Genomic DNA, 11,884 nt, shown 5'->3' with positions numbered 1-11,884 from the left:
TCACAGGAACACAGGCTCTATATAATTACCTTAATGGGCGGACGCTTTCTCTCCATCCCTCTCTCTTTCTGTCTCTTTCTTTAGACACTCAATCTCTTAAACAAACTTAGAGGGCCTCAGTGGGAGAGGAGGGGGGAGGGCGTGTTGATGGGCAGTTGGGTAAGGTTGGGGGGATGGAGTGGAGGGGCGTCATTTCCCGTTAGCTTTTGTGGTGCTGGTCTTTCTGAAAAGGCCCCAGCTGAATTGGACCTATTGGCCAACAAACAGAGGAGCTGTTCCCACAGAGCACCAAGAGGGGACAATACAGACCCCCAACCAGGAGGAGGAGCGAACAGGAGGCAGGGGGAGACCGGCATAATTTAGGGAGGACAAGCAGGAGATGACTGAAATAGGAGACCATAAAAGAGGAGAGAAACAACAAACATGTGGAACTGGTGAAAAGTGGACAAAAGATGAGGAAACAGAAGAGAGGGAAAAGAGGAATGTAGGAAGGAAACACAGAGGGCCAAAGAGTAGGGGAGGGCGAAGAAGGAAATAAGGAGGAAAAAACACGAGGTGAAAGGTGGGAAGTGAAAAAGAAATGAGAATCAGAGGAGGTTCAATAAGGATACAAGGAAGTGAGGAAGAAACCTTAAAAGAGGCTATGAGGGAGAAGCAAAGAGACAATGAAAGAGGAAAAGAAGAGAACACAGGGAAAGGGAGGAGGGAATGAGGGACAAGGAAAAACACAAAAAAGGAGAGTAAAAAGGACAGAAAAGAAGGTGTGTAAGAGGAGACATGATTAAAGGTAAAGGATGTGAAAGGAGATCTAAATGGTGTCAGCTCGAGACTCCTATCAAATGGAGAGACCTCCACTTTCTTATTCTCATTCTCTTCCTGTCCTCATTTCAGAGCTCTCCACCTCTCATTCCTTGAATCCTTCTTCTACTCATACTCACTTTGTGTCCATTTTTATCATCTTTCATCAGTCCTCCACTTTTTCGCATTTTTAAGTAGTTTAAAATGCCTTTTTTCTTTAGTGGGATATTTCATAACTTTGTTTTGAAACTTTTTTACTCACTTCTTCCAACAGACATTAGTAAGCTGATTCCTACCAGTGAGGAACAAAAGGTGCTGGACTCCTGCCTGATGGTCACCCCATCGCTCATCATCCTCTAGAGGGTGGCAGGTGTTCAGGACTATAGTGAAGGCCTAAGGCCCTTGCTGAGTTGCTGGTTGTCAAACTGAAGATCTACAGATGCTTCCTCTGTGAGTGTTGATGGAAAGTTGTGTAAGAGACCAGTAAAATGGTTTACTTATTATTCAGACAAAAGACCCTTTCAGACACAGAGAGCTGGAGAAACTATGACTGAGTACTCATTCCTGTAATATTCCTGCACTCAGGGTGCATTCATAGTTAGGGTATTGTAATCTGAATTCTCAGCAGATCATAAAAACAGCCAGGTACACCGATGTCCGCTCACTGACTTATGATGAAATTTACATGACTCTTTTCAAGAGGTCTTTAGTCGACCAGCAGATAGTAAAATCGAGGCTTTAATTTTGCATGTTTCAATTTAAAAAATATGGTTTGGGGTTGATCCATCCATCTCTTCTAGGTCAACATTGATGATGACCCCCAACCCCACCCCAGGAAATCAACCCTACCTTTTGTAATTAATGAAAAAAGTACATTGTTTTGGATAAAATGTTGATAGTTTTTGATGTGTGTCAGTTCAAATTGTAAAAAATAAAATAAAATAAAAAGTTACATATTCTGATATATAATATTCTGAATTTTGATACAGTAACCATTAACGTCGCCTCTGACAATGGCTTAGACCACATGGGGTTACTACTTATCCAAGTAGAAAAAAAATCAAATAGAAAGACGCCTCAAGTCAAGAACACACTAAAGGAGATAGGAATGTGGTTATTAAAGTCTGCAATCAAGAGATGTTGTTGTTAATAGAAATACAGTGGGGTTTTAGCAAGTTGAATATTAGTGGTTCCACACAAGATTAAACTTGCAAGAGAACATATAAAAGAGTCTGTTCAGTTTTTGAGGAAAAAAAAATCTTTGGATGGATGAAAGCTATATTAACTTGTACCAGAATGACAGGAAGACAAAAGTCTGAAGAATGCTAAAAAACAGATTAGACAGTGCATCACAGTGCAAAAGTTTGATGATCTCAAACCAAGAGACCCATGTTGTCATCTACACTGTAAAAAAAGTCAGTAAAATATACAGCAAAACACCGTCAAATTCCAACGGTAATGGAGCGTAAAATCAAAAACTTCCTTTTACTGTATTAAATAGATTGAATAACCGTTAATTGTGAGACTGGATAAAACTTTGTTTTTTACTGTAATAAAATGTTGAAATTATAAATATTTTCTGTGAAAACAAATAAATATGCATACATTTTACAATTACATATTGTAATGTTGAAAATGTCTGAAAAACTTAGATTTTACGGTATTATTTGAGTAAAACTACATCTTTTGGGGTTGTGCACATTGGAATTCACAGTATAAAGCTGTAGATTTTTAAGCAAACAAAAACATTCATTTTTACAGAAACAAGATGTTAAAAAATAGGGTCCACCGTAATAATACAACCAGTACATACCATTAAAAAAAAAGCAAATATCAGCAGTGAAAGACAATAAAACTGATAGTATTTTTTTATTTTAAAATTCAGATACTGATATACAGATTAAAAGTTAGGCCTGCAGTATATCATTGTTAACCTTCTGATAAAAAAATCAACAGCAAAAGAAGATGTTAAAAATAAAGTTTATGGTTGTGAATAAAATTGATTTCAATAATCTTTTTTAATTATTATTTTAAAACAACTTTATGTTGTTGTGTTTCACGCCATATTATCAGACCACCTTAAGTGGGTCCACCTTAAATTTTGAATTTGTGTGATCGCTGTTGATTGGTAGCTAAACTGCTGGTAAACTGTGTACAGACGTTTTACGTTCGAATTGCAGAGAAAAAAAATCTGGTAGCAACATTGTGCAGTATGAGCGAACCATTTCACCAAAAAAAAGGGGAAGCAAGGTAAGACGTGGCTGCAGCGGTCTGCAGACGTGACTTCTGATCAAATTCGAACCTCCTAAAGAAACAAAGAGCGACGTTACATTGCGGGATGACGTCACCTGAAAATGACCAATAGCGCGGCGCGCTGCTGAGCTGTGTGCCAACCGCTCTTTTTTTCATGCAGGAGACTCAAGTTGGCTTCGCTAACCTACTTGCACTAGGGCATGTGACGTATTTCCGTTTCCAAATAGTACCGCTTGTGCGTTTCCGGTACGTTTACTTATCTATCGGTAGCTATGCTAATGTCGCTTCAGAATGAGTATAAAAAGGAAAGTATTTAAAACAGAACATTTTCAAAAACAGGAGAAGAAATACTCCGAGCATTGCTGTGTCCCACTTTGTTCAGCTTCAGCCACATTTAATGGCATACTAAGTTTTCATGCCTTTCCGACCCATTCCGACTTGAGAAGACAATGGCCGGTAAACATACGCCGGGATCATTTCACGATCACCTCTCACACCAGGGTCTGCTGCAGACACTTTGCCAGTGATCAACTCATAGAGCCAACAACCCTCGATGGTCGAAGGAGGCTTATTAAAGGTGCTGTACCAACACTTTTTGAGTGGAATGGCTATAAAGTTGAACCACCGCGGCGTAGTGTTTGGGAGAGAACGGAGCGACGCCCTGAACTAGTTCCTCCTGACGATCAAGAAGAGCAAAGTCTTACAAGAGATCGTGACTACTGCTCAGTCCCTGAGCCGTCTGCATTGGACATATCTGCATCAGCTGCAGAAGACCTGTCCAAAGACGTGGAGACTCTGAGGAAGGAAATACAGGAGTTACGTGTCCAGCGAGAATTTGGGTTACAGCGTTTTGCTGGCTCCGACACTGACATCCGATTCTATACCAGGTACACCTAAGTTCTATTCAAGCTAACTGTTTAAAATATACCAAGGTCACCATCAGTTAAATTTCGAAAGTTTTTCCAGTCTTAATGAAAACAAAATAGATATTTACTTTTCATCTCTAATCTGTATGCTGGTTCGGTTAGTGACAAGGAACTATTCAAACAATCAGGCATTGCTGAGAAGTTGACTGAAGACATGGCAGTGATGGTAGATAAGGGCTTCCTAATCACTGATTGTTGTAAATGCAAAGTGTACTGCCCACCTTTTCTATCTAAGCAGAAGCAGATGCCAGCATACCAGGTTAAGGAGACGCAGGCCATAGCCAGACTCAGGGTACATGTGGAGCGAGTCATTAGGAGGATCAAACAGAACAAACTTTTTGATAGCATCATTACCATGTCACATGTTTATAATATCAACCAACTGTTTGCAGTGGCATGTATGCTGTCAAATTACCAGAACACAGCATTAGTTAAAAAATGGGTTAAGTGAGACAAGATGGATTTTTCCCAAGACACCAGTGCCAGTAACTTATGGAAAATGACCTGCAGCTGAGGCCACTACAGTTGCATTTCTTCCTTCTCAGCTGACAATACTTGATTACAGAACTGGTACTTGAGTGCTGATAGTTGAGTTTGTTATTGATAATTCAAATTCATTGCAAATGTTTAATGTTAATAATACTGTTTAATTATATTACTATATTACTATTCAGATTCAACAAAACTGTTTATCAAAATTATAAAGTAAATCACTAAATCGTTTTAAAATCATAAGTGACATTGAGCTTTTGGAACATCAAAAATACCATTTGTCATTTTCTACAGTTCAGTTGTGTTATTGTCTAAATGTATATCAGTATGCTAGGCATGGAGTTTTAAATACTTACCATGTAAATAAGTTCTGCACAAATTCAACGTTTTAATGTGTGTTTTTAAAAATTAAATTGATGCCATTGCTTAAATAACAGTTTATTGATGTCACATAAAGGTAACATGTAACAACAAAAGAATTCATGAAATATATTGAAAATAAAACATCAGTTATTTTGTTCCAGCCAGCCTGAAGGATCTGTTTTTCTTTTTGCTATGTTTTCACTGTTCATTTTTTCAAACACAGGTATCTTGGCATATATATGTAAAAAAAGAAATAGTCTGCCTTTTCTCTGATTGCATTGTGCACATCTGTATCCATGTATATTCTTTGCACTAGGTAGTCCTCTTGTGCCCACACAACAAAGTCACACCACTGCATCCCACTGATGAGCAGTTGTCCTTGCACTTGCCAGTAATATGCGTGGCTCTTTTTTAGTTTAGGGGTACCACATTCCATCTGCACATATTTGCAGTCAATAAAGTTTTGTACATTGGGACATTTGAATTCGACGAAGCCAAACTGGGGGTATTCATTGGGGTCAAAAACAACACCATCAGGAGATGCAGCAAGCAATTGGGTGAATGACCAGACCACAGGGTGAGTAGTTAACATTCATTAGCCTACTATACTCTGCTGCTATTGCAGGCTCCATCTCAGTTCCTCTCCTCATGTCTGCTGTCTGCCTTGTTCCCTTCAATATACGCTCTGCTAGTGACTCGGCCGAGCTCTGGCCTCTGACGTGACACACCTCCCGAAACCTAGAGGCAGTCACTCTGGGCCTGCGGAGCTGATGCCACTCAGACGAAGAGCTTTGCTCACGTGTAGCTTCCTCTATTTTGTGAGCCATTTCCAGAGTTACAGACAAGCTTTTCAGATGCAGAAGCTCTTCTTCTGAGCACACAAACACACAATCTGATGGCAAGATGTCATACCCCTCCAGAGGCAAGTGCGGTGTTGGTGGTGCATCGCGGTGTAGTGTGATGTACCGGGTTGTCAAAACCGGCTGCTGATATGACAGAACACTGCCCTCCTGCACCAGCCCAAAGGCACTTTCCACAAGCTGCTTGTCAGGTCTCATGTTCATTGTGGTCACAAGTGGCCTGTCCTCAATATTAAATTTTGCATATGCCTCCGTTATTCTGAACAAGCAGGGATCTGGTAACGGACCCACCATGCCTCTGTAGAAGCCACTCCTAAAGAAAACATCAATGACAATAATGTAAGGAAGAAGGTTGTTATACTGAACAACAACTAAACTAAAAGCTAAAAGGTGTAAAACAGTGGTGCATAAGTTAGAGACTGGGATGTATATGTACATGACTGAGTTAGCCGTCTTCAGAAAGTGTAATGTTGTATGTAAATTAATACCTATTCTGACACATGTATGTATGAAAAAAATAGCAACATACATTTGTAACACGTGAAACCAAATTTTACAAATCTAATTACCGTACTCCAGTCTGGGCCATTCTATTTGGTACCGGCTTAGTGAAGATCATGGAGTTGATGGGTCCTGGCTTCACACCCTAACAGAAGACACATTTACTATGGATGGTGTTGCTGTTCATATGTAAACATGGACTAATTCAAAAACTTTAACCTCATTTAAATTACCACTGTCCGTGGCTTGTGCCATTGCTGTTCAGATTCCGTGCAGCTATGCACAGGGGGGACAACCGGCACTCTGAGTTGTGAGTAGTGTGCTGTTTGGAAGAGCAGTGCCACTGTGTGATTGCACATAACAGCGCCTGCCACACAGGAGCACTGGCTATGTGTCAGTATCACCGGCGATGAATCCAGAAGCTTAATCTAAGAAGAAAGAACGAAAATTAAAAATGTAACATCTTCATGGAAGAGCCGAACAGGAACATAGTTCAGTGTTATGGTTACGCACCCTCCTGAATGCTTAGTGTTTCCTTCTCTCCCTATTAAAACAACTTAACCATGCTTGATAACTGTAATAACTTAGATTGTGTATATTTGCAGTATTAACTTGTTGTCAAATGTTTCTGATCACCCAAACACACGTTGATTTAACTATCTGACTAGTCAAATTAGGAGTGATAAAGCAGGGAGACAAGGAAAACATTCAAGTTGATGGGCCTTTAGGAATGAACTTAACTAATGCTTAAATGAACTGAACCCCACTGAACGGGGATTAACAACTTTACACAGCTTCCTGCCTACACTTAGTCTGTGTGGTGCCTCACTCTTCCTCATTGACCTGTAGCACAGGGCTCTCACACCGACCTCCCCTGACAACCTGTCTTTATTGGACACTGAATAAAGATACAAGTACCATTAGCATTATTTCTGTATTACTCATTTCAGCATGTCTTAAACATATATATTTTACACTTAGCAAGAGTAGCATTAGGTAGTTAACTACCTCCATAGTTAGCCAACTACCTAACGCCATTATAACAGTGTCTAACTACAAAAGTGACATTAGTTAAGAAAACCTCAACTATAGTTTAGGACGACATAAAACACCGTTTAAGAAAACATGTAATGTAGAGAACTGACATCAAATGAAGGACATAGCGGAGTAACGTAGTGTTTGCATTTGACGTTAGCTAGCGTTTCTTTGTCGGTTAATTTACGTTTTCTTACCTTCGTAGTTGTGTATATATGATGCAGCATATAACTTAAATCCTTTATCTAATTTGCTGGCGGGGGTAGTCGTCACTCTGCAAATCCGATGAACATCGGTGATGTTCAATTTTGGGAGCTCTTGTAGGCAGCGAGTGTAGAACGTCGCCATGGTTTAACCGCACCGGAAGCACTGGGGCAGGACTACATAGAACGCGGAAGTGTTAGTGCAAGTAGTCCATTAGCGCCATTTATTGCTGCTTGGACCACAGCATCTTCGGAATTTGTAGACATCCTGGCAGCTTACAATTAGTTCGAGGTGAGGTGAGTACATGCAACTTCAAGTTATCTCTGTTATAAAAATCCACCAGCCCAGCGTTTATAGATAATTTTAGCAGTTCGTTTTTTATGAGTGAGGTTGTGAATTTAGTTAGCATTTGTGAGTTGAGTTAGCATTACTGTTGCGAGGGAAGCATTGCTCTGGATTAGTTTCTGTATATGGCGTGCTTAATTCGCTAGGGAGGAATTACCAAAGTACATGGAGTTATGTTAACGTGTAATTTCTGTGGTAAGGTAGTTCAGTCATCAAGGGGCTACGTGCTTCATTGTAAACTGCATCGGAATGAGCCACGTTGTTTCTTTCGGTGTATTGAAGCAGGCTGCAAGCAGACATACACCAGGTATGGCGCGTTTAAGGCTCATTTTTACCGAAGACACTGCCCCCACCCATGTCACTGGTGTGGTGGTGGTTTCTTCGTTTACATGTGCAATGGCGATGTGTGAACGTCAGTGTCAGAACTCTAAAGAGTTAATAGCTCATCTGAAGAGCCATATTGTGGAAGGACACGTGGTCACTTGTCCAGTAAGAGGATGCACAAATACCTTTAGAGTTAAATCATCTTTTGCTGCTCACATGTCACGTAAACACAGAGTTTTCAGACAGCAGCATTGGTGATTTATATAGAGAGTCTGCATGTCAATCATCATCTGTTCCAACCACATCAGATGACTTTGTACCCTTGATTTCCGAGCCTGCTGCACAGTCTATTACACATGAAGATAACATGGAAATGCCCCCTGAATTCTGTGATCTTTTTCTGAGAAACGTTTCACTATTCTACTTAAAATTGCAGGGTCAGTTTCTACTGCCTGCTTCAACCATACAGAACATTGTAGAGGAAATGCAGAACATGCATGAGTTGGGACAGACATACAGTTTGGGTAAACTTGCATCACTGTTAAAAGATGACACATCATTATCAGAGGAGGACATCAACAAAGTCTGTGAGTCTGTCAAAAGCTATGATCTTTTTTCTGCATGTCATACCGGGCCATTGAGGACAGTGCACTCCAGAGCTCAGATCTTTAAAAAAGCCTTCAACTATGCGGAACCAAAGAAAATATTTTTAGGGAGAGATGAAAACAGAAAAGATAGGTTTGCCTATTATGTGCCTTTAAGAGAGACTTTGAGATGTCTGCTAGAGTCTGATCTGTGGCAGAAATCAGAAGAGCCCTCTACTGAGCCTCCTGCTGATGTTCTGTGTGACATAAGTGATAGTAAGCTGTTTTAAATAAAATGATTTTTTTGGTCAAAACCCATTGACTTAATTGATTTCTATCCATTAACATCTTACATGAAGTATGGGTACCAAATGGTTCCACTGAAACACAGTGTGCTGTCACAATAATGGTGCTGTTAGTTTGGTACTTACGAAACACTGTATAAAAGTGTAGTATCAAGCAAGATCAGCTTCATATTTTAAGACCAAAGGTACCACTTGGTGTAAATTGACCTTTATTCACATTCTTTTATCAGACATCTTGGAAATGGGGGGCAGCATAAGGAGTTCCATTACTAAGGTGCTGCCGGACCTGTCTGCCTCAATCCTTGAAATTGTACTGGAGGCACTACAATCATTAGGAGTGGAGACATCTGAGAAACAAACCAGTAAGTATTATGATTTCATTGCACAATAGCCATGAAGGACTTTCTGTTTTTTCTATTATGCTTTGGCCAAGGTCCAAAAAGTACAATTAATCTATTGTTTGTGATATTGTTTTACAGCACCAAATATGGAAATTTCAAGCCAGGCCAGCATATCGTCTCCATCTGTTTTAAGGTTTAAGGGTGGTGGCACAGCTAAGACCCAAGAGTCTCTTTCGAGGTTAGTAAAGTAAACAGATTCAAGAAGATATTTTACACATTTCTTTGTCGTCTGTCTCTAAATCTTATTTTGTCTTTATTATGATTAAAAAGGTTTGTTTTGTTCCTGCCCTTTTCAGACACTGAATTTGAGCAGAAACCATAAGGATACTCAAAGGACCTGTGACTCTCAGGAAATGGTGAGATTTCAGGTCATAATCTTTTTTTTTCCATTAAATTAATTTTCCTTTTTCCCTTTACAATATTGCTGTTTTGTTTTTGTAAACAGCATCAAATGAGAGAGACAGATGAAACAGTTTCAAGACAATGGCAGGAAAAAAATGCTGAAGATTGAAACAAACCTTGGCTGGAAATATTTGGTATGTGTTTTACCGTAAATCAAATTGTTGAAAAACATTCAGCTACACTGTAACACAGGGAAACTTGATTTGCACTTATTTTGTTACTTTAATTTCTTGTCTCATTATTTTTGTCAGTTATTATTGTTTATGGTGTATGCCCTTCTTGTTTTCCTTCTGAATGCAGAAGGTATCTAGCCAGTCCACAATGAAAGCTTCGTTGCACCCAATGAGTCTTCTGGCAGAAATGATGGCGGCTGTATTCTTTGGTTTCCCTAAACATCACACCCTGCCTGTTTATACGAGGCTCTTCAATTAAGTCTGCACCCAAAGATTCAATAAGAGGTAAGCAGTGGTATTATTCAAGTTTTGCTAAAGAAAGATGGACAGGAGACACTAATCTTAATCAGCCGAGCTCAGGTTCATGTCCAGGTGAGCAGTTTCATACGCTATAAAATGTAGATTGAATGATAGGTCTCATCACCATGCATTCAGCCATTAACTTCAAGGTCTATGATAAATCAATACGAAACTTAAATACGTTTTCCAACAAATTATGATTGTGATTAGGGCTGCGTTGTCTATGTATAACTTTTACATAAGTAGATTTAAAGTATAACTATTGCCAAAACGCAACCTGGGCTGTTTTTTTTTTTTTTGTTTTTTTTACTGTATCGATTTTGATGTGCTCAAATTTATGCCCCGGCCCCCTAGTATTCCCATTCACTGGCTATTGACCACAAAACAAAATCACGGTCAATCTCAAAAACGGCTTGTTTGTCGTAATTATGCTTTTAGATATATGTTTGTCTCGTTTACAGTAAAAAAAAAAAAACTGAAAAAAACAGCCCAGGTTGCATTTTGACAATAGCTTTAAGAACTGTATATTTTACACTTAAGAAATCATTTATCATTAGATCTGGTTTTGGCAGCACGTTTTGTTCATTTCTGTGCATTTTGCTCAAGCACTGATCAAACTTTGTCCATTTTTTTTGCTGCAGAGGGGATCCTGCCAGTCCAAAGTGAACTCCTGATGGACATTGAAGTACTCCTGCAGAGCTTGTATCTTCAACACCATGCGCATTAGAAACTCCACCGAGTCCTTTCCTTCACCAAGGCAGGACCCAGTGACTCATTACTGTTGATAGGTCAGGGGCAGGTAATATTTTGTTTCATGTTTATTCATTCCTCCATGGATTACCAGCCATATATATGGACACATGCTGTATTCTCAAGATCTATGCTGTTTTGTAGGAATAGAGAAAATAATATGTTTAGTCTGTTTTCAAATGGTATGTCAAATTTTCTCATTGTTTATCAGTAATATTCTCTACCTTGGTTGTATATGAGCATCTTTAGATTTTTCTATATTTAGCGGTTGCAAATGTAAAATGTACGGTAAACCATTTATGTTCCTCATATTGTACTGTATTTTTAGCGGTAAAATACCGGCAGCTGTGGTTGCCAGGAATTTACCGTAAAATGTATCTGGTCAAAATAAAATGCTGTAATTTGTTATACAATTTCACTGTGTTTTTTACTGTCAAAGGTTTTAATAAGGTTTAACATATTTCTGTTATTTTTACAGTTATTTACAATAATAGGGTCTACCCTATTACTGTTAAATTAACAACAAATTACTGTAAATATTATTATATTATTACTTTTTTTTTTTTACTGCAAATATCCGTAAAAAGCTATGGAAAGTTGCATTTTTACATTAAATTGCTGTATAATTGACAAATATATTTGGTTTTTTCTATCATGATTTTGGTAAAATAATACGTTGTCTACCTTAAAAATTAGGGTTACAAAACCAGTATACCGTATTGTCTTTTACAGATTCCACATTTTTTACACGGTATATTCCTGGCAACCACAGCTGCCGGTATTTTACCGTAAATTTGACAGATTTTTTTTTTACAGTGTACTTTTAGCTGACAAAACTGCAGGAAGAGAAAACCACAAACAAGCAACA

At 38.8% G+C, this 11,884-nt stretch overlaps 1 long non-coding RNA gene across 1 annotated transcript; it reads left to right on the top strand.

Moving 5' to 3' along the window:
- Window positions 1-437: 437 nt before the first annotated feature.
- On the top strand, window positions 438-5,380 carry LOC308389260. The gene is made up of 3 exons (XR_013970246.1): window positions 438-787; window positions 1,073-1,248; window positions 1,599-5,380. It is a non-coding gene; the product is annotated as an uncharacterized lncRNA (long non-coding RNA).
- Window positions 5,381-11,884: the final 6,504 nt, after the last annotated feature.

Source organism: Rhamphochromis sp. 'chilingali', assembly GCF_963969265.1.
Source record: "Rhamphochromis sp. 'chilingali' genome assembly, chromosome: 21".
Lineage (NCBI taxonomy): Eukaryota > Metazoa > Chordata > Actinopteri > Cichliformes > Cichlidae > Rhamphochromis > Rhamphochromis sp. 'chilingali'.
The sequence above is the reverse complement of the archived record's forward strand: the minus strand, read 5'-3'. Positions and strand labels throughout refer to the sequence as shown.